Source organism: Heterodontus francisci, chromosome 5, assembly GCF_036365525.1.
Source record: "Heterodontus francisci isolate sHetFra1 chromosome 5, sHetFra1.hap1, whole genome shotgun sequence".
Classification (NCBI taxonomy): Eukaryota; Metazoa; Chordata; class Chondrichthyes; order Heterodontiformes; family Heterodontidae; genus Heterodontus; species Heterodontus francisci.
In genome coordinates, this window is record NC_090375.1 from 191710433 (window position 1) to 191731522 (window position 21090).

At 45.4% G+C, this 21090-nt stretch overlaps 1 protein-coding gene across 4 annotated transcripts in view; it reads right to left on the reverse strand.

The window, feature by feature from the left end:
- The window catches only part of znf407 (zinc finger protein 407), a 460931-nt gene that overhangs the window by 431623 nt on the left and 8218 nt on the right, over positions 1-21090 (reverse strand). Inside the window, exon 1 of one of the 4 annotated variants that reach the window (XM_068032513.1) lies at positions 10588-10671. The exons of the other annotated variants lie outside the window; for them this stretch is intronic. The gene's annotated coding sequence lies outside the window, so the exon portion shown is untranslated. Of the gene's footprint in view, positions 1-10587; positions 10672-21090 lie in introns of those variants that run through there. 4 annotated transcript variants of the gene reach the window in all.

Below are 21090 nucleotides of genomic sequence, written 5' to 3' on the forward strand. Positions count from 1 at the left end.
AGCTACATGTGTGTGTAATGAACATGCCAGTGCCACAGAATAAGCCACACTTAACTTGCGGCGATTTAAAATCCCAGCAGTGATGCACTTGCCGGCCTATACCAGTTACGTCTACGCAGAAATGCAAGATCCACCAGACTCGGTAACAGCTGAACACTGTACATGTTTACAAATATGGTGCATGCCTGACACCTTGTGGCCGATAATTAGATTTAAAGTGGCTGACAACCAAACCAGACTTCAAAATAAATAAGAACATAAAGCCATGGCTGGGTTTTCTTTGTAAACCTGTGATTTTTACAGAAACACCTGGAAGAATTCATTTTCCTCTCGTCTAATGGTTCCATCCTCTAAGTGCAATAGTGCAACTCAAGTTGGACGAGCTCTTCTCCCCCAACTGTACAAAGTAAGCTCCTACATCCTCAAGCTTACTTCCCCTTTGTTAGAATACTTCGAGAAGCCAGCAGGAGCCAAGTTACAACTAGAGGCTAACAACACAAAGCTGATCTCAATGAGACAGATTAGAGTACCTTCCTTCAATTCCTTGATTAAGCTTATGCTCTCGTGCCCTGCCCATCCCACCAGCCTGACTGTTATTAATTCTACTGAAAACTTAACAAAACAAGGCTGTTTTCATCCAAGAAATAGGAAAGGTTTCCAAAAGATTAATCAGATTGGACACTATTTCATTGCTATCTTGGACACTTGGGGCTGAACTTTCTCTAATCAGGAGGGGGGACTGATTTCAGGTCCTGAACCCCCCTATGGTGGGAAACTGATTAAAGTCACAATTTTCACATGGGTAAGCCCTTACTTGGCATGGAGACAGGTTCCCTGTCCAATTAAGGGCAGCAGTCGGCCTCACGAAGCTGGAAGGCCAATCAGAGGCCTTCCAGTTTCAGAGGACCATCTGGCTGCAGTAGCAGGTAAGGAGCTGCCCTCTTAGCCATGTTTTAAAAACTTCTTAAAAAAAAATACTAAAAGCATCCAAGGCACCACTGTGATGGGGGAGCCCCTCTACATGGAAGCCTTTGGCTGCACCCCCACCCAGGGAGGGAGGGCCTGCTGCTGGATGCCTACCTCCAGGCAGTTGATCTGCACCCCCACACCCTCGTCACATCAGGAATCTGGAGGCCGACTGGAAAATCCCAGTCGACCTCCTTAATCCATGTTCAACAAGATTCTTAAGCCAAAATGCATGCCCAAAATGGCTGACGTCAGAAAGGGGGGTCAGGACGTCGGCTGGCCTTGTAATTTTCAGACCCTGTATTATCTAAATGGCAAGAGACTGCAGAGTTCTGAGATGCAGAAGGAAATGGGTGTCCTAGTGCATGAATTGCAAAAGGTTAGTATGGAGCTACAGCACGCAATTAGGAAAGCTAATAGAATGTTATCATTTATCGCAAGGGGAACTGAATACAAAAGTAAGGAGGTTATGCTTCAGCTATACAGGGCATTGGTGAGACCACATCAGGAGTACTGTGTACAGTACTGGTCTCCTTATTTAAGGAAGGATGTAAGTGCATTGGATACAGTATGGAAAGGTTTACTAGACTAATACCTGGAATAGGCGGGCTGTCTTATGAGGAAAGATTGGACAGGCTAGGCTTGTATCCATTGGAATTTAGAAGACTAGGAGGCGACTTGATTGAAACATAAGATCCTGAGGGGTCTTGACAGGGTGGATGTGGTAAGGATGTTTCCCTTGTGGGAGAATCTAGAACTCGGGGTCACTGTTTAAAAATAAGGGGTCACCCATTTAAGACAGAGATGAGGAGAAATCTTTTCTCTCAGAGGGTAATGAGTGTTTGAAACTCTCTTCCTCAAAAGGCGGTGGAAGTAGAATCTTTGAATATTTTTAAGGCAGAGAGGGGTAGATTCTTGATAAGCAAGGTGGGGGGGAAGGTTATCAGGGGTAGGAGGAAACGTGGAGTCATCAGTTCAGCCATGAACTTATTGAATGGCGGAGCAGGCTCCAAGAGCCGAGTGGCCTACTCATGCACCTAATTCGTATGTTCGTAATCTTCCCTTTGTCCTCTGCGACATTCCTGCTTGCAGGTATTTAGTCAGATTCTACTGCACTTCCCCTGCGGCACTTCGACTATGTGAGGCATCACCCTCACGGGTTTACTGCCCTCTTGAGGACTCCGTCTCTGTAGGTTTCTGTAAGTGTTGTTAGCCACTCTGGTGGGTGCTTCTGGTGTCTGCATTTACATAGGAGGATGTGGGGTCTAATTTGTCAAACATTTCGGGATTAGCTGACCGGACAGTAGGGGTTTCCATTTGGGATTCCTCTCGTATCTCCTTTAACCTGTCCTCTTTGTCGCTTTTCCCTTTTCCTTTCTAACCTGTTGCCAGCCTTGTGCCTGCCTGTCCCCTTTTGTTCTCAGCAGTGTTCCCTTACAGTTCACCAGCCCTCTGCTGGAGGGTCCTCCAAACACCGATACAGGACTTAGGGGTGCAGATTTCACTACAGGTTGGGGTTTCTCCTCAACCTGGCACATGTGGCAACTCCTACAGTAGTCCACCACATTTTTGCAGAGTTTTGGCCAGTCAAACTGCTGTCTTATGCGGGCTTTGGTTTTTTGTATACCAACATGTATAGCCACTGTAATCTCATGGGCCATTCTTAATATTTCTCTCCGGCACCACTATCAGGTGAACCACTGTCCACTCTTTGTCCTCAAGTCTCCATTTTCTCATCAGTACCCCATTCTTTAAATAGTAGCAATCAGGGGCTCCCCCTCTGCTTCACTTTCAGACTGGACAGCCTGTGCTAACTCTCTCAATATTGGGTCGGCTCGCTGCGCCTCAGCTAGGGAAGATTCATTTAGTTCATTCCCTGGCTCTAACTTTCCAAAGAAAGTCTCAGACAGACAGACCTCATGGGCATCTGCCTGCAGTGCCAATTCAGTCTCCTCTGGGGGAGCTGGTTTGCTCGTGGCCCCATTCTCTACACATTCAGGGAAACTGCAGGGGACCGTCTCCTGCCACTGTTCTGTCTCTCTGACCTCCCGTGGTCTCTCTTTCACTACTGGGGAAGCTACCACCTTGGTCACCGCCAGATCATTACCTAGGAGGTCAACCCCATTCACAGGCAAACTAGGGACAATCCCTACGGTCACCAGTCCCGAAACTAGGCTGCACTCCAAGTACACTCGTGTAAAGGTACAGGCGTACATTGCCCTCCAATACCATTCACCACCATTCTGGTGTTTACTGCATTCTCTGGAGGAAAGGTCAGGCCTTTTCCCAGTAAAAGGGATCTAGTGGCCCCTGTGTCCCTGAGGATTACTCTGGGCTTGCTTGTCCTATTTGAGATGTATGGGCTTACTCTCCCTTCAGACACAGGAATGCTAATAAATTTTCCTGTACTTGCAGTAGTATGCTTCCTGGGCCTTACCACTGCTGCAGTTAAAGCCACAGCTTGTTCTGCTGTGCTTTTCATCAGGGTCCCTTCTCCTGCACTGAGTAGGTGTGCCCTGATTAACCCTACAGGCATTCCCTGTAGTTTCCAGCAGTCAGCTCTTAAGATGACCTGCCTTATTACAATGGAAGCACACAGGTCTCCAGGTCTCACTCCTAGTTACAGCACTGTCCTTTTTGGCTGGACAAGGGCCCCCTGTGTCTCCTGCTTTTCTTTCTCTCCCAGTACTGCTTGGGCTTCTATCACTTTCCCACCCTTTGTCCTTTTCGGATTTGTGGGGATGGCTAGGAAACGTTTTCCCCTGGGGAACTGACTTATAAATGAGAGCAAACTCATCAGCCAGAACTGCGGCTTGCTGGGCTCTCTGAACTTTTTGTTCCTCTACATGTGTCTTTATGGAGAGTGGGAAAGAGTTTTTAAATTCCTCGAACAAAATTACCTCTCAGATTTTCATAGCTGGGCTGCACTTTAAGAGCCCTCAGCCACTAGTCAAAAGCCAGCTGCTTACTTCTCTCAAACCACAGTTAAGTTTGATCAGCTTGCTTCTTGAGGGTTTGAAATTTCTGGCGATAGGCTTCCAGTACTAGCTCATATACCCCAAGGATGGCATTTTTTGTCAGTTTATAATTGCATGAACTCTCATCTGGCAACAGGGAATAAACCTCATGGGCTTTTCTTATTAACTTGCTTTGTAGCAGGAGAGTCCAAGCCTCAGCTGGCCACTTTAACTGCCTTGCAACATTTTCAAAAGATAGAAAAAATTCTTCTGCGTCTCCCTCATTGAATTTTGGGATCAGTTGAGTAAATTTTAACAATTCAGTACCCAGCCCTAAATTACGATCCTCCATATTGGCCATTATTACAACCAGGTGAGATAGGGGTTCTCTCTCAGCCCTTGCCTGGTCTAACCGTAACAGGGGTTCATTTTTAAAACACCGGTGTTTTTGCTCCCCTTCAGTGAATCCTTGTTCACCATTTTTCAATTGCCAAGGCAAAGAAATCAGACAGGTTTTCTTAGATTTAAAGAAGAAAAGGTGGAAGTTTATTTATCTTAAACTCGAATTCGGTTAACGACTACGAGTACGTGACACGACAACACTAACATGCATACCCGATAAACACACACGCAGATAGAGACAGAAAAAGTGGAAGGAATAAAAAGGGAAAAGTTTGAGGCAATAGATGGATTGTAGTTACAGCCCTTTGAGTTCAATGTGGAGTATTTGGTTACCGGTAAGACTTGCTGTTCACTGGGGCCCAGTGCACGCTTTAACTTGTTTCGATGTAGCAGTCTTTTCTCTCTTGAGGATTACACGACTTCAGTGGGTCCAGAGACTTGTGAGAAAGCAAGAGCGAGCCAGCCAGGAGAGAGGCTGCTTTGTTCCAGGTTCTGTTGCAAACGGCAGTCTGACCCCAAACTGTCCTGTGTCTAGTTCAAAAAGCTTGGACCCAGTAGGTTAGTCATGTGATCAGCTGGTTTAACCACTTCTGCATTTGTGGATTTCAAAGCTCTTGGTGAGGGGGCCGGTGGTGTTGTGCTGTCTCTTATACCAACAAGATGTGGATCACCACTGCCCAGCCCAATCTCTATTAATTGCATCAGTGAGCAATTCTTTTGTCTCTTCAAGCACTGTCTTTTAGTATGCAAATGTCCTCCAGCCAAGTGTCTGGTGATCTCTTGCAAAACAAGTCATTACTTCACTCCTGCAACAGTTTAAAATTAATGTTGATATGACGAAATGTGCCTCATTCTTGGCGGGTTGGTGTCTTCATGACACCATGCTTTCACTGGGGTTTGTCTGTCGCCCCCTAGTTAACTCAAGCCGCCTCTGCTCTCTCTCTTTTCATTCCTTCTGGTAGGTTCTTTCTCTTTCCTCTCTTTTTCTTCATATTCCTTCCGAAAGGCTCTTTCTTACTCTCTCTCCTGTCTTTCTCTTTCGCTTTCCCTGTCTTCTGATTCAAGTTTCCTGTGTTCCAATTGTATCTTTGCTAACAATACCCTGTAAGAGTCTATTTCTCACCCTGCTTCTGCTTCTTCAGATTCAAGGGAAAAATGGTTGGCCACTAGTCTTAGGTGTTCAGACTTTGTAGCCTTGGCGCGGACAGTGTTCCCACACTGCTCAGCCATTTTTATCAACTCTTCCATAGACAGTGCTTTTAACTTATCCCAAGTTACTTCACCCTGGTTTGGGGAGCAGACATGTTAGTGTTCTAGCACACACAACCACAAGAAAACCTGTATTGAAATCTTCTCTCTTTTTGATTGGGATCAATTTGACTTCCCACTTCCAATTTCCTCATTTGTCTGTGGGTCAAATCCCAGACTCTAGCCCCCAAATTTCTGTTACGACCAGGTGAGAAAGGGGTCTAGGGGTTTCCTCTCAGCTTTTTCTTAGTTTGACCCTAACAGGGTTTAATTTTTAAAACACCATGTTTTAGCTTCCCCTCAATGAATCCTTGTTCACATCTCTCCAATTGTAGTGGCAAAGAAACCAACCAGACAGGTTTTCTTAGATTTAAACAAGAAAGGTGTAAGTTTATTAACCTTAAAGCTCTAATTCGGTTAAAACTACTACGAATACGTGACACGACCACGCTAGCATGCATACGCAATAAAGACACACGCAGATAGAGATGGAGAGGAGAAAGAATAAAGGGGAAAAGTTTGAAGCAATAGCTGGAGTTCATTTACTGTCTTTTGAGTTCACTTTAGAGTCTTTGATTGCAGTTAAATCTTGCCATTTTGTTGGGGTCCAGCGCACGCTTGTTTCAATGTAGGAGTCTTCTCTCGAGGTTTAAGTGGATCCGGGGATCTGGAAATTCGTGAGAGAGTGCGAGCCATGGAGAGACTTTCCTTCTCTTTTGTCTTCAAATTGCAGTCTCTGTCTTCAAAACTGTTCTGTGAACACAATTCAAAAACCCTGGGCCAGCAGGTTGGTCATGTGACTAGGTTTCTTTTCAACAAACTCTCCTGCGTTTTTTGCGGATTCTCCACCTTAGCAGATGCCTGCAGTGGGGGGTGGGGGAGGGCGGGATGCTGGCTTGTTACACATTCAATGTCTGGTGATCAAAATCCATTTGGGTTAACTGGATCAGGGAGCAGTTCCATTGTCTGCTCCAAGCACTATACATTTCGATGGGATCACTGCTTATTCTCCTACACTCCAGTGAGTATCGGCCCATTCTACTCGATCCCTCCTCATAGGTCAGCCCTCTCATCCCAGGAATCAATCTAGTGAACATTTGTGCACCCCCTCTTCGACAAGTATATCCTTCCTTAACTAAGGAGGCCCAAACTTTACATAGTACTCCAAATTTGGTCTCACCAAAGACCCATATAACTGCAGCAATACTTCCTTACAGTTCCAACCCAACCCCCCTGCAATAAAGGCAAACATACCATTTAGCTTAATTGTTTGTTGTACCTGCATGCTTCTGTGTTTTGTGTACAGGAACACCCAAATCCCTCTGAATACCAACATTTACTGGTCTCTCTCCCTTTTAAAAATATTCTGCTTTCCTATTCTTCCTACCACATTTTACTCCATCTGCTACCTTCTTGCCCACTCACAACCTGTTTATATCCCTTTGCAGCCTCTTTGCATCCTCCTCAACATATGTTCCTACCAAGCTATGGAACGTCAGCAAACTTGGATATATTATACTCAGTTCCCTCATCTAAGTCATTGATATAGATTGTAAATAGCTGAGGCCCAAGTACTGACCCTTGCGGCACTCTGCTGGTTACAACTTGCCAACTCGAAAATGACCCGTTTATTCCTGCTCTCTTTTCTGTCTGTTAACCAATCCCCTATCCATACGAATATATTACATTCAACCCCACAAGTCCTAATGTTGTATAACAACCTTGTGTGGCACTTTATTGAATGCCTTTTGAAAATCCAAATATATTACATCCCGCTTAGCTACCCTGCCGTCTTCAAAAAAACTCTAATGAATGTGACAGAACGCAAAATATCCGGCTACTAAATCACACTAGCACCCCAATCTACTTTCTTTTTTAAAAAGTCATATACACAAGACTAGATCGACCCAATCCCAAAATAGTCACATATCAGCCCATTTAATACTGAACCAGTTCAAGAAAGATGAAACATATATATTTCTGCTATGACTAATCAAGTCTGTAATACCAATTACTCTCATTATAGGTCTCTAAAAATCAATAATGAATCATCTCCATACAACCAAGAAGATGCTAAGACAATTAATCTCAGCTAAGCAGCATAAAATAAGCGAGGAGATTCAAATTTACCACACTAACAGGGCCACTTAAGATTCAAATTTGAATTGTTTGATTATTTCAATGAGGTGCATTGAGACTTTATTAACAAACAACGCTCACCCAGAACGTCTGTAACTCTTCAAAACAGTTTCAGGGCCCGAACCCCAACACCACTTCAACACTCAAGCCTGACTCCCAGTCTCTCGGAAGCAATTGTAATGTACAGATTGAATATATTGCAATAAAATACAGATATACCTCATGAGGTCGCCTGCAAAGGAGAACTCAGATACACCACTTCCAAACAAAGCTTCTGCAAAGTGGACACTAGAATACATTATGTTTTGTAACTACCTGTCCACTAGCTCTTTCTTCCCTCGAAAAGTATTACAATAACTTGTAGTTATATAGCATCTTTAAAGGTGGTAAAACATCCCGAGGTGCTTCACAGGAACATTATCACACAAAATTTGACACCAGCCACATATGATGCTTGGACAGGTGAACAAAAACTTGGTCAAAGAGGTAGGTTTTAAGAAATGGGAGAAGGAGGAGTGGAGAAGCAAAGAGGTTTAGGAAGTGAATTTCAGCGCTTAGGGCCAAGGCACAGATGGTGGAGTGATTAAAATTGGGGATGCGCAAGAGGCCAGAATTGGAGAAACGCATTGATCTCAGGAGAGTTTTGGGGCTGGTGGAGATAGGGAGAGGGAGAGGGAGAGGGTGACTTCTTGACACAACATAGAAATTTTCTTGGGCCTGAAAGAGAAAGGGAAATTAACCTTAATATGGTCCCCTGCCTCAAAAATGAATGGCCAGTACAGTCTATAAAATAGGTCACTGCTCATCACACTGGGCATTCTGGAGAGGTTATGGAAACAAATTTTAGATGTATGCCATCTCGCACACACAATCAGGTCATTGAGAGACTATTAGAGGAAATAAATTACCATCTTGAGCAAAGCTCCTCCTAATTCAGACACATTGCTCCTTTCACATGTGCCACAATTCAATCATCAGTGCTTGCTTAAAAATAAAACCACAGTTTAATTAAAGTGCTGGTATATCTCCATTATATTGTCGAGCGCAATCATGCTCTCCTGTCAAACAAAATAACAGATCACAAGTCGGACTATGGAGAAAAATAATCCACACTAAAGATGAACCAAATAGTATCAGTGAGTTAAGCATAAAGAGAAAGCATTAATTGCTCAGACAAAAACAGGAACAGCTGGAAATATCCAGCTGGCCAGGTAGCATCTATGGAGAGAAAAACAGAGTTAACGTCACACAGACCTGAAACATTACTTCTGTTTCTCCCTGCACAGATGTTGCCTGACCTACTGAGTATTTCCAGCTGTTGCTATTTTTGTTTCAGATTCCCAGCATCTGCAGTATTTTGCTTCAGTAAGCATTAATTGCTTACCAAAAGTAACCTTGTTGATGGTGTTCCAAGATTTCATTATAACGTTATGGAACAGCTTGATTCATTCTTAAAATATCACTAATGACCATCTCTCTTTATTCTCTTCCATCCACATTAAAAATCAAGCTCAGGTTCCAAAGCTGGAAAAAAAGAACTCTAACGCACTTTATGAAGTTCTCATCAAGCATAAATCATGCCTGGGAAGAGAAAGAACTGAAGGTGCTGGAAAGCGCTCAACTCTTAGCCACAGCTTTGGACTCTGAATCACAAGGTCAAATCAAATACATCTGCTTAAATCAAGAGGCTTTCTCTCCCTCCCAATTCTCAGGTGGGAGGATAGGTGGAATGTAGCACAGAGCAAAATGATCCACCTCTGAGGTCAGAGGCAGAGAAGGTGGGCTGGACTCATTATATCAATATTCAATACACAGTCAAAACTGACTGACTGACTGGAAATAGTTTAATAAGATTATTAATCTAATAAGATTAAACTATTTGATCCACAAAATACCGATGCTACTTTTACGCGAAGTTTACTTGCAATGACGTAGATAATTCAAAGAGTAGTAAAAGAGGAGAGGGGGCATTTATGCATCAGCATGGTTCACTTGGTAACACTCTTTGCCTGGGTCAGAAGAACTTACATTTATGTAGTTCCTTTTGTGACCTCAGGATGTCCCAAGATGTTTCAAATGAGTATTTTTGAAGTGTGATCACTGCTGCAATGTAGGGAAATTCAGCCGCCAATTTGCGCACAGCAAGTTCCTTTAAGCAATGGGACAAATGATAAGATAATCTATTTAAATGATGTTGCTTAAGGGAAATAAATTGACCAGTATTCTGGGAGAACTCCCTTGCACTTCTTTGAATAGTGCCATGGGACCTTTTAACAAAACTTGCTCTGGAAGATATAAAACATATACGGAAGTGACACTGGTATTTCAGCTAATTACAAAATAGATTGTTTTTGACAAATACATACACAGTGGGGAAAAGCACGATCCACACTGATTTCCTTCTGAACAGTAACTCTGGGATTTAAGACCTTATCCTGAAGCAATCCATTTGCAGAATAGGAGAGGTCAGAAATGTTTTAATCATCTCAAGGTGGGTCAGTGGGTAGCATTCTCACCTCTGGCTCAGAAGGCCACGAGTTCAAGACCCACTCCAGAGACTTGAGCCCATAATGCAGGTTGACATGCCCAGTGTCAGAACAGAAAAAGTGCTGTACTGTCGGAGGCGCAGTCTTTTGGATGAGACGTTAAAACAGCAGCCCTCCCAGGTGGACGTAAAAGATTCCATGGCAGTACTTCGAAAAGCAGGGGCGTTCTCCCCGAATCCTGACTAATACTTATCCCTCAACCCGCACCACTGAGAAAGATTATCTGCTTAAGTAACATATTGCTGTTTATGGGAGCTCTCTGTGCATCATTCTATAATAGAACAATGGCTACACTTCAAAAAGTACATCATTGGCTGTAAGGCACTTACGATCCAAAAGTCTTTCTTTCTTCATGGTTTCCTTAAACTTTGCATGTCTGACTTTGAGGACACCATTTAAAATAACTAAGCTCCTTGTTATGCTTGTATTTGATTAATCAGATAGGCAAGAGCTGAAACTATCGTCCTGCGCATTTATCTTTCTAGCACCATCAATTATGAAGCTATTCAGGATTTTGCAGCTGCTGCCAATTTTAAGAATGCACAGTTTTTGTTCGCACAATGTTTACCACTTGCTTCCTGCCAGTCACTTCCTTCGCTTTAATCTACAGGCTACAGAAGAAAATAAACTTGCAACATGGGCTAGCGTGAAGCATCAAATGTTTCGAAATGCCTTCTAACGCAAGAACACAAGAAATGGGAGCAGAAGTAGACCATATGGCCCATTGAGCCTGCTCCGCCATTCAAAGCGATCACGGCTGATCTTAGGATTCAACTCTACCTTCCCGCCCGTTCGCCAAAACCCTTGATTCCCTCAGAGACCAAAAAACTGTCTATCCAGCCTTAAATGTATTCAACGATGAAACATCCACAACCGTCTGGGGTAGAGAAATGCAAAAATTCACAACCATTTGAGTGCAGTAATTTCTCCTCATCTCAGTCCTAAATGATCGGCCCCTTATCCCGAGACTGTGCACCTGTGTTCCAGATTGCCTGACCAGTGGAAATAACCTCTCAGTGTCTACCCTATCCAGCCCCTTCATAATCTTACATGTTTCAATGAGATCACCTCTCATTCTTCTAAACTCCAGAGAATACAGGCCCAATTTATTTAGTCTCTCATCATAGGACAACCCCCTCATCCCAGGGACCAATCGAATGAACCTTCGCTGAACTGCCTCCAATGCAAGTATATCCTTTCTTAATTATGGAGACCAAAACTGCACACAGTATTCCAGATGTGGTCTCACCAAATCCCTGCACAATTGTAGCAATACTTCATAGCAACATTGAAAACATAGAAAATAGGAACAGGAGTAGGCCATTCGGCTCTTCGAGCCTGCTCTGCTATTCATTATGATCATGGCTGATCATCCAACTCAGTAACCTGTTCCCGCTTTCCCCCCATATCCTTTGATCCCTTTCGACCCAAGAGCTATATCTAACTCCTTCTTAAAAACATGCAATGTTTTTGCCTCAACTGCTTTCCATGGTAGCGAATTCCACAGGCTCACCACTCTCTGGGTGAAGAAATTTCTCCTCATCTCAATCCTGAAAGGTTTACCCCGTATCCTGAGACTATGACCCCTGGTTCTGGACTTCCCCATCATCGGGAACATCCTTCCTGCATCTACCCTGTCAAGTCCTGTTAGAATTTTATAGGTTTCTATGAGATTCCCCCCTCACTCTTCTGAATTCCAGCAAATATAATCCTAAGCGACACAATCTCTCCTCATACGTCAGTCCCACCATCCCAGGAATCAGTCTGGTAAACCTTCGCTGCACTCCCTCTATAGCAAGAACATCCTTCCTCAGATAAGGAGACCAAAACTGCACACAATATTCCAAGTATGGCCTCACCAAGGCCCTGTATAATTGCAGCAAGACATCCCTGCTCCTGTACTCGAATCCTCTCGCTATGAAGGCCAATATATCATTTGCCTTTTTTACCTCCTGTTGCACCTGCATGCTTACCTTCAGCGACTGGTGTACGAGAACACCCAGGTCTCGCTGCATATTCCCCTTTCTCAGTTTATAGTCGTTCAGATAATAATCTGCCTTCCTGCTTTTGCTACCAAAGTGGATAACCTCACATTTATCCACATTATACTGCATCTGCCATGCATTTGCCCACTCACTCTTGTCCAAATCATCCTGAAGCCTCTCTGTATCCTCCTCACAACTCACCCTCCCACCCAGTTTTGTGTCATCCTTATTCTAAATCTTTCGTCGGCACAGTTCCAAGTCATTCAACGAAATACTGCAATCATTTCAAACTCCAACAAGTCAAATAATGAAGATTTTGCATTGGAGAAAGAATGTGCAACTTTGCTGATGAACAGATCCAACATTTCTCACGGAAAGTTATAACTGAGGTGGGAGGAGTGCACTGCCTTTCTCTAGTTCCACTTCTCCACAGGTCACAACATATATTTAAATGCTTACCCAGGTACCGATATGGCCAATTATATGATCTGGGGTGTCAACCAAATAATTTATTTTACCAATCCTTTTGACTACTCCATATGGTCCACTGAACCGTACTTTCAGCGGTTCACCCTGTAAAGGCAGTAATACTAACACCTCATCCCCTGGTTGAACTGTTTGGGTCTTGGCATGCTTCTCTGCCCATTTCTTCATGGTTGTTTAGGAAACTTTCAGGTGTTCCTGAACCACTTTGCAGGCTCTCGTGAGCCGATCCTGGAACACGGATAAATAATCTAACACGGAAGATTCATTCCTCTGTTCTAAAAACTTATCTTTGATTAGTTTTAGAGGACCTCGTACCTCATGTCCATAAACTAATTCAAAAGGACTAAAACTGGTAGACTCATTAGGTGAATCTCCAGTGGCAAACAAAATAAATTCCAACCCTTTGAGCCAATCATTGGGATTGTTTCTTATTCATTCATGGGATGTGGGCATTGCTGGCTTGGACAGTATTTATTGCCCATGCCTAACTACCCTCGAGAAGCTGGTGAGCCACCTTCTTGAACCACTATAGTCCACGTGCCGTAGGTACACCCACAGTGCTGTTAGGGAGTTCCAGGATTTTAACCCAGCAATCTGAACGGCGATATAGTTCTAAGTCAGGATCATGTGTGACTTGGAGGGGAACTTGCAGGTGGTGGTGTTCCCATGCAACTGCTGCCCTTGTCCTTCTAGGTGGGAGAGGTTGTGGGCTTGGAAGGTGCCTTGGTGTATTGCTGCAGTGCATCTTGTAGATGGTACACACTGCTGCCACTGTGTGCCGGTGGTGGAGGGAGTGAATGTTTGTGGATGGGGTGCGAAATCAAGCAGGCTGCTTTGTCCTGGATGGTGGAGGTTCCTGAGCTGCAACCATCCAGGCAAGTGGAGAGTATTCCATCACACTCCTGACTTGTGTCTTGTAAATGGTGGTCAGGCTTTGGGGAGTCAGGAGGTGAGTTACTCGCCTCAGGATTCCTAGCTTCTGACCTGCTCTTGTAGCCACGGTATTTATATGGCTGCTCCAGTTCCGTTTCTGGTCAATGGTAACTCCTAGGATGTTGATAGTGGGGGATTCAGTGATGGTAATGCCATTGAATGTCAAGAGGAGATGGTTAGATTCTCTCGTGTTTGAGATATTCATTACCTGGCACTTGTGTGGTGTGAATATTGCTTGCCAATTATCAGCCCAAGCCTGGATATTGTCCAAGTCTTGCTGCATTTCTACACTGACTGCTTCAGTATTTGAGGAGTGTTTGTGTATTTGTGCAATCATCAGCGAACATCCCCACTTCTGACCTTACGATTGAAGGAAGGTCATTGATGAAGCAGCTGAAGATGACTGGGCCTAGGACACTACCCTGAGGAACTCTTGCAGTGATGTGATTGATGAGATGATTGACCTCCAACAAACACAACCATCTTCCTTTGCGCTAGGTATGGCTCCAACCAGCGGACAGTTTTCCCCGATTTGCTAGGGCTCCTTGATGCCATGCTCGGTCAAATGCTGCCTTGATGTCAAGGGCAGTCACTCTCACCTCACCTCTTGAGTTCAGCTCTTTTGTCTATGTTTGAACCAAGGCTGTAATGAGCTCAGGAGCTAAGTGGCCCTGGCGGAACCCAAACTGAGCATCACTGGGCAGGTTATTACTGAGCAAGTGCCACCCGATAGCACTGTCTACGAAACCACTTTAATGATGATCGAGAGTAGACTGATGGGCGGTAATTGGCCGGGTTGGCTTTGTCCTGCTTTTTGTGTACAGGACATACCTGGGCAATTTTCCACATTGGTCAGGTAGATGCTAGTGTTGTAGCTGTACTGGAACAGCTTGGCTAGGGGCGCGGCAAATTCTGGAGCACAGGTCTTCAGTACTATTGCTGGAATGTTGTCAGGACCCATGGCCTTTGCAGCATCCAGTGCCTTCAATCATTTCTTGATACCATGTGGAGTGAATCGAATTGGCTGAAAACTGGCATCTGCGATGCTGGGGACTTCAGGAGGCAGAGATGGATCATCCACTTGGCACTTCTGGCTGACGAGTGTTGCAAATGCTTCAGCCTTATAGAAACATAGAAAATAGAAGCAGGAGTAGGCCATTCAGCCCTTCGAGCTTGCTCCGCCATTCATTATGATCATGGCTGATTATCCTACTCTGTAACCTGTTCCCCCTTTAGACCCAAGAGCTATATCTAACTCCTTCTTAAAAACATACAATGTTTTGGCCTCAACTGCTTTCTGTGGTAGTGAATTCCACAGGCTCACCACTCTCTGGGTGAAGAAATTTCTCCTCATCTCAGTCCTGAAAGGTTTACCCCGTATCCTTAGACTATGACCCCTGGTTCTGGACTTGCCCACCATCGGGAACATCTTTCCTGCATCTACCCTGTCAAGTCCTGTTAGAATTTTATAGGTTTCCATGAGATCCCCCCTCACTCTTCTGAACTCCAGCGAATAACCGACTCAATCTCTCCTCATACGTCAGTCCTGCCATCCCAGGAATCAGTCTGGTAAACCTTCGCTGCACTCCCTCTATAGCAAGAACATCCTTCCTCAGATAAGGAAACCAAAACTGCATACAATATTCCCGGTGTGGCCGCATCAAGGCCCTGCATCATTGCAGCAGACATCCCTGCTCCTGTACTCGAATCTTCTTGATATGAAGGCAAACATACCATTTGCCTTTTTTACCGCCTGTTGGACCTGCATGCTTACCTTCAGTGACTGGTGTACGAGAACACCCAGATCTCGCTGCATATTCCCCTCTCTCAGTTTATAGCCGTTCAGATAATAATCTTTTATCTTTTGCACTGGTGTCTTGGGTTCCCCCATCATTGAGGATGGGGATATTTGTGGAGCCACCTCCTCCTGTCAGTTGTTTAATTGTCCACCACTATTCATGACTGGATGTGGCAGGACTGCAGAGCTGGTGCTGCTCCTGGCATGCCCTCCTGCACTGTTTATTGAACCAGGGTTGATAGTAATGGTGGCGTGGGGATATGCCAGGCCATGAGGTTATAGATTGTGGTCGAGTACAATTCTGCTGCTGATGATGGCCCTCAGCGCCTCATGGATGCCCAGTTTTGAGTTGCTAGATCTGTTCGAAATCTATTCCATTTAGCACAGTGGTGGTGCCACACAACACGATGGAGGGTATCCTCAATGTGAAGACGAAATTGGTGAGGACAAGGTCAAAGTATTCCCTCTTGTTGGTTCCCTCACCACCTGCCTCAGACCCAGTCCAGCAGCTATGTCCTTTAGGACTCGGCAAGCTCTGTCAGTAATGGTGCCACCGGCAGGACAGGACATACCCAAGGATGGTAATGGTGATGTCAGGGACATTGTAAGGTATGATTCAGTGAGTATGACTAGCTCAGGCTGTTAACTGAGTAGTCTGTGGGACAGCTCTCCCAATTTTGGCACAAGCCCCCAGATGTTATTAAGGAGAACTTTGCAGGATTAACAGGGCTGGGTTTGCCGTTGTTGTTTCCAGTGTCAAGGTTGATGCCGGGTGGTCCGTCCAGTTTCATTCCTTTACTTAGACTTTGTAATGGTTAGATACAACTGAGTGGCTTGTTAGGCCATCTCAGAGGGCATTAAGAGTCAACCACATTGCTGTGGGTCTGGTGTCACATGTAGGCCAGACCAAGTAAGACCAGCAGATTGCCTTCCCTAAAAAGGACAATAGTGAACCAGATGGGTTTTTACGACAATTGACAATGGTTTCATGGCCATCATTAAACCAGCTTTTAATTCCAGATTTATTAATTGAATTCAAATTCCACCTTCTGCTGTGGAGAGATTTGAACCCATGTTCTCAGAGCAATACCCTGGGTCTCTGGGTTACTAGTTCATGACAATACCACTACATCACCACCTCCCTCATTCATGACAGCACGCCCTGATCATCATTTTGAGGGTCTGATGGTACCATTCTAAAGCCCCTTGTGTCTGTGGGTGGCATGATGTCGACTTTAACTGTTATACCCAGATTACTCATGACTTCCTGGAAAATTTTAGACATAAAATTGGAATCCTGATCCGACTGAATCTCAATCAGTAATCCATATAGAGAAAAGAACTGGGTTAACTTTTCTACCACTACCTTCGTAGAAATATTTCTCAAGGGAATGGCCTCCGGGAACCAAGTAGCCATATCCATCATAGTGAGTTTATAATGATGTCCTGCTTTTGTTTTCGGTAAAGGTCCCACACAGTCTACCAACACCCTACTAAATGATTTCCCAAAAACTGGTATGGGAATTAGAGGTACCAGTTTTATGGCAGGTTGCGGTTTTCTCATAATCTGGCACATTTGGCACGTTTTACAAAACTGCACCACATCCTGACAAAGACCTGGCCAGTAAAAATGTCAACCTATATGTTATTGGGTCTTCTGGATCCCCACATGTCCTGCTCTTGGAATTTCATTGGCTATCCTTAATATTTCCCGACGATACTTAGGCAGTACCACTATCTGGTAAACGACCGTCCATTCTTCGTCCGCAGGTCTGTGAGGAGGTCTCCACTGCCTCATCAGAGTCCCATATTTAATATAGTAGCCTTCCGGAACTGCCTATGCCTCAGCTTCAGTTACAGCCAATTGTGCCACTTTACTTAACTCTGGATCAGTTTGCTGAGCCTTGATCAGAGAAGACTTACTGAACATTTCATTCAGATTATCCAAATCCCTAAAGAAAGTTTCAGATATTCAGCTATCTGTCTGTGGTGCTAATTTGACCTCAGACAATGGAATTTGTTTAGCCATTGCTCGGGTCACACACATGAAGGAAAAATTCCTGGAACCTTTTCCTGCAACTGCTCTGTCCCTTTGACTTCACTTGGTCTATCCGTGACTACTGGAGAAGCTACTCCTTCGCTCCGGCCAAATCATTCCCCAGGAGTAGGTCAACTCCATCTGCAGGTAAACTATTGACAACTCCTACGATTACCATTCCATACATTAGGTCACACTCGAGGTGCACCTGATACAAAGGTATGGACACATACTCCCCGACAACACCATTCATTAAAACCTTGGCATTCAGTGCGCTCTCTGGTGGAAAAGTCATGCCTTTTCCCAGCGAGAGAGTTTGGGTGGCACCTGTATCTTTAAGTATAACGATAGGTTTACCTGCCTCACTTGAGGGATAAAGAGTTACTTTTCCTTTGACACAAATTTCCTATAACTCTCAGGTATCTTGTTCACATCCCCCGCACTCATAACAGATTTTGTACTAGGCCTTACAGCTGCAGTCAGAGCTACAGCCTAATCTGTCGTACTCTCCATCGGAGCCCCTTTCTCTGCTTTGGCCTCGTGTACCCCAATAAATCCCATGGGTTTACCCCGCAACTTCCAGCATTCTGCATGAAGGTGTTCCACCTTGTGGCAATGGAAACACTTAGGCTTTCAGATCTCACTTCCATGCTCAGCATCCTCCTTTCTGGCCTGAGGAGGAAATTCCGGGGCGTTCCAAACTATCCCTTCTTGTCCCCGGCTACTTGCCTTCCTTTCACTCTCCCACCTTCTATCCTTCTCGAGTTTGTGGGGGTGATGGACAAAGGTTTTGGGCTTGCAGACAAGCTCGGCTGCCTGTTGAAAACCTTCTGGTTCTCTACATGGGTTCTTACTAATGGAGGGAGTGAATTTTTAAATTCTTCCAGGAGAATTATTTTCCTAAAGGGTCTCTACCTTTAGTGCCCACATGCAACAATCAAAATTAATTTGATTTACCCTCTCAAGTTTTATATAAGTCCGCCCAGGCTGTTTCCAGAGGTTCCAAAATTTCTGCCTGTAAACTTCAGCAGTGAGAGTAGCCTTTTTTGCCACCTCACAATCTGCATAAGCCTCCTCAGAAAGCATGGCATAAATTTCATGAGCTCTGCCCATCAACCTGCTTTGCATAAGTAGTGTCCAGCTTTCCTTTGGCCACTTCATCTGTCTAGCTAGCTTTTCAAAAGAAATGAAAATGCCTCTACGTCCCTTTCCTCAAACTTCGGGAGGGCTTGCACAATTTTAAACAGCTCTCCACAGCAGCCTGGGCTGGAGTCAGGTCTTTCCTCACCATAATTTTCCACTAGAGTCAAGTCCACCCTTTTGTTTTAGTTCCACCTTTTTTTAAAAATTGAAATTCCCTTTCTCGCTCACTTCCTCTCTCCTTTTTCCTTCTCTCTTTCCCTTTGCCATTCTAGTTCCAGCTTCCAAATTTCTCTTTTTCCTTTTCCTCACTTTTATTTACTCCCTTTCTCTGTCGTGAAATTCTAGCTCTAATCTCTTCATGTGGAACTGAATCTGTGCCAGTGTTACCGTGTCTTCTTCGGACTCCACTCATCCCTCTGGCTCTATCACTTAAATCTTAAGCTGTCTCGCCACTAGACCCTAAATTTCAGGTCTCCTAGCTTTTGATCTAATATGTACCTTCAAATGCTCCGCCACACTTAACAGCTCGCCAACAGACAATGCCTTTCCTCATGCTTTTGGGACGCCGTGGAGCGGCCTCCTCCCTGGAGCCCGGCATGGCTGCGCCGCCCTTCACGCTCGACACTCTGGACGGACAACTTAGTTTCCCGCCGGCTCGGGAGCAGCAACCTCGCTCCTTCATCTTTCAGGCGTTTACAAGTTTACAAACCATTAAAAACAAGTATCGACCTCCCATTTTCAATCCCCATGTAATCCAATCGAGTTGCTGTGCTGGGAATCCCCCTACCCCCCACCCCCTCGCACCCCCTTCCCAACTCCCCCCCCCCCCCCCCCCACACCATCTTTACCTCACACCTCCTTCCCCTGCAGCCCCCTTCCCAGCTCCCCCTCGCACCCCCTTCCTTCCACCCCTTCCCACTGCACCCCTCCCCTTCGCACCCCCTCCCCCCCACCTCCTCCCACCGGCACCCACCTACCTCTGAGCAGGGGCCCTAACAACCCCACTGCCTTGTGGGCGTCTCGGGAGAGACCAAGGCTAAGGGAGTAAACCCTAACAGAAAATCCGGAGCAGAACCCCAAAGGCGGTCATGTAACACCTTTGGCATGTTTCCGGCAATTCCTGCAGCCATACTGGTGCCAAGCATCATGCTCTGCACTCCTTTGGACCCCACCGGGAAGGCCGAGAGGGGGGTTTTGATGCTTGGGCAACTCACAACCTCCACACATTCGCCCAGGCATGCGCCATGGAGAGGTCACTCCATAGTCGCCTCACAGCGACCAAAACAACACGGAAGGCAGCAATTACGGGTTATAAGTCCAGCTCAATTGGCGTAGAGATTGGGCGCCACGGGTTGCCTTTGTCGGTGGGAGAGCTCATCACATCTCACTGGACAGCTACCGCCCGCCTCAAACCGGACAGCCCCCGGTCAGTAAGGTTCTGTCCCACCACAGTCCACCTACTTCAATGGGTGCTTGGAGCTCAAGGTCATTGCCCGACAAATGGACTGTAACACCGCACCAAACAGCACAACAAAAAAAGGAAAGGTGGTACCAGCCCTTAGTTTTGGAAGCTGGAACGTCAGAACTGTGTGTCCTGGCCTGTCGGAAGACCTTACACAAATCAACAATTCTCGGAAGACCACCATCATTAACAACGAGCTCAGTAGACTCAATGTGGACATTGCAGCACTTCAGGAGACACGCCTCCCTGCGAGCGGATCTCGAAGAGAGCAAGACTACACCTTCTTCTGGCAGGGTAGGGATCCTGAAGAAAATAGACAGCATGGAGTGGGCTTCACCATCAGAAACTCTTTGCTCAGCATGATAGAGCCCCCCTGAAATGGCTCGGAACACATACTGTCTATCCGACTGTTCACCGCCTCTGGTCCAGTACACCTACTCAGCATCAACATTCTGCTCCCCACCTGAAGCTAAACACCAGTTCCACGAGGAACTCCATAATATCATTAGTAGCATCCCCAACACCGAACACCTGCTCCTGCTGGGGGACTTTAATGCCAGGGTTGGGGCCGACCATGACTCATGGCCCTCCTGCCTTGGGCGCTATGGCGTTGGAAGGATGAATGAGAATGGACAGAGACTGCTGGAGTTGTGTACCTATCATAACCTCTGCATCACCAACTCGTTCTTTCACACTAAACCCTGTCACCAGGTTTCTTGGAGGCACCCAAGGTCACGTCGTTGGCACCAGCTGGAACTCATCGTCACAAAACGAGCCTCTTTAAACTGTGTTCAAATCACACGCAGCTTCCACAGTGCGGACTGCGACACCGACCACTCCCTGGTGTGCAGCAAGGTTAGACTCAAACCAAAGAAGCTGCATCACTCCAAGCAGAAGGGCCACCCGCGCATCAACACTAGCAGAATCTCTCATCCACAGCTGTTACATAGGTTTCTAAATTTACTTGAAAAAGCCCTTCAGAACACT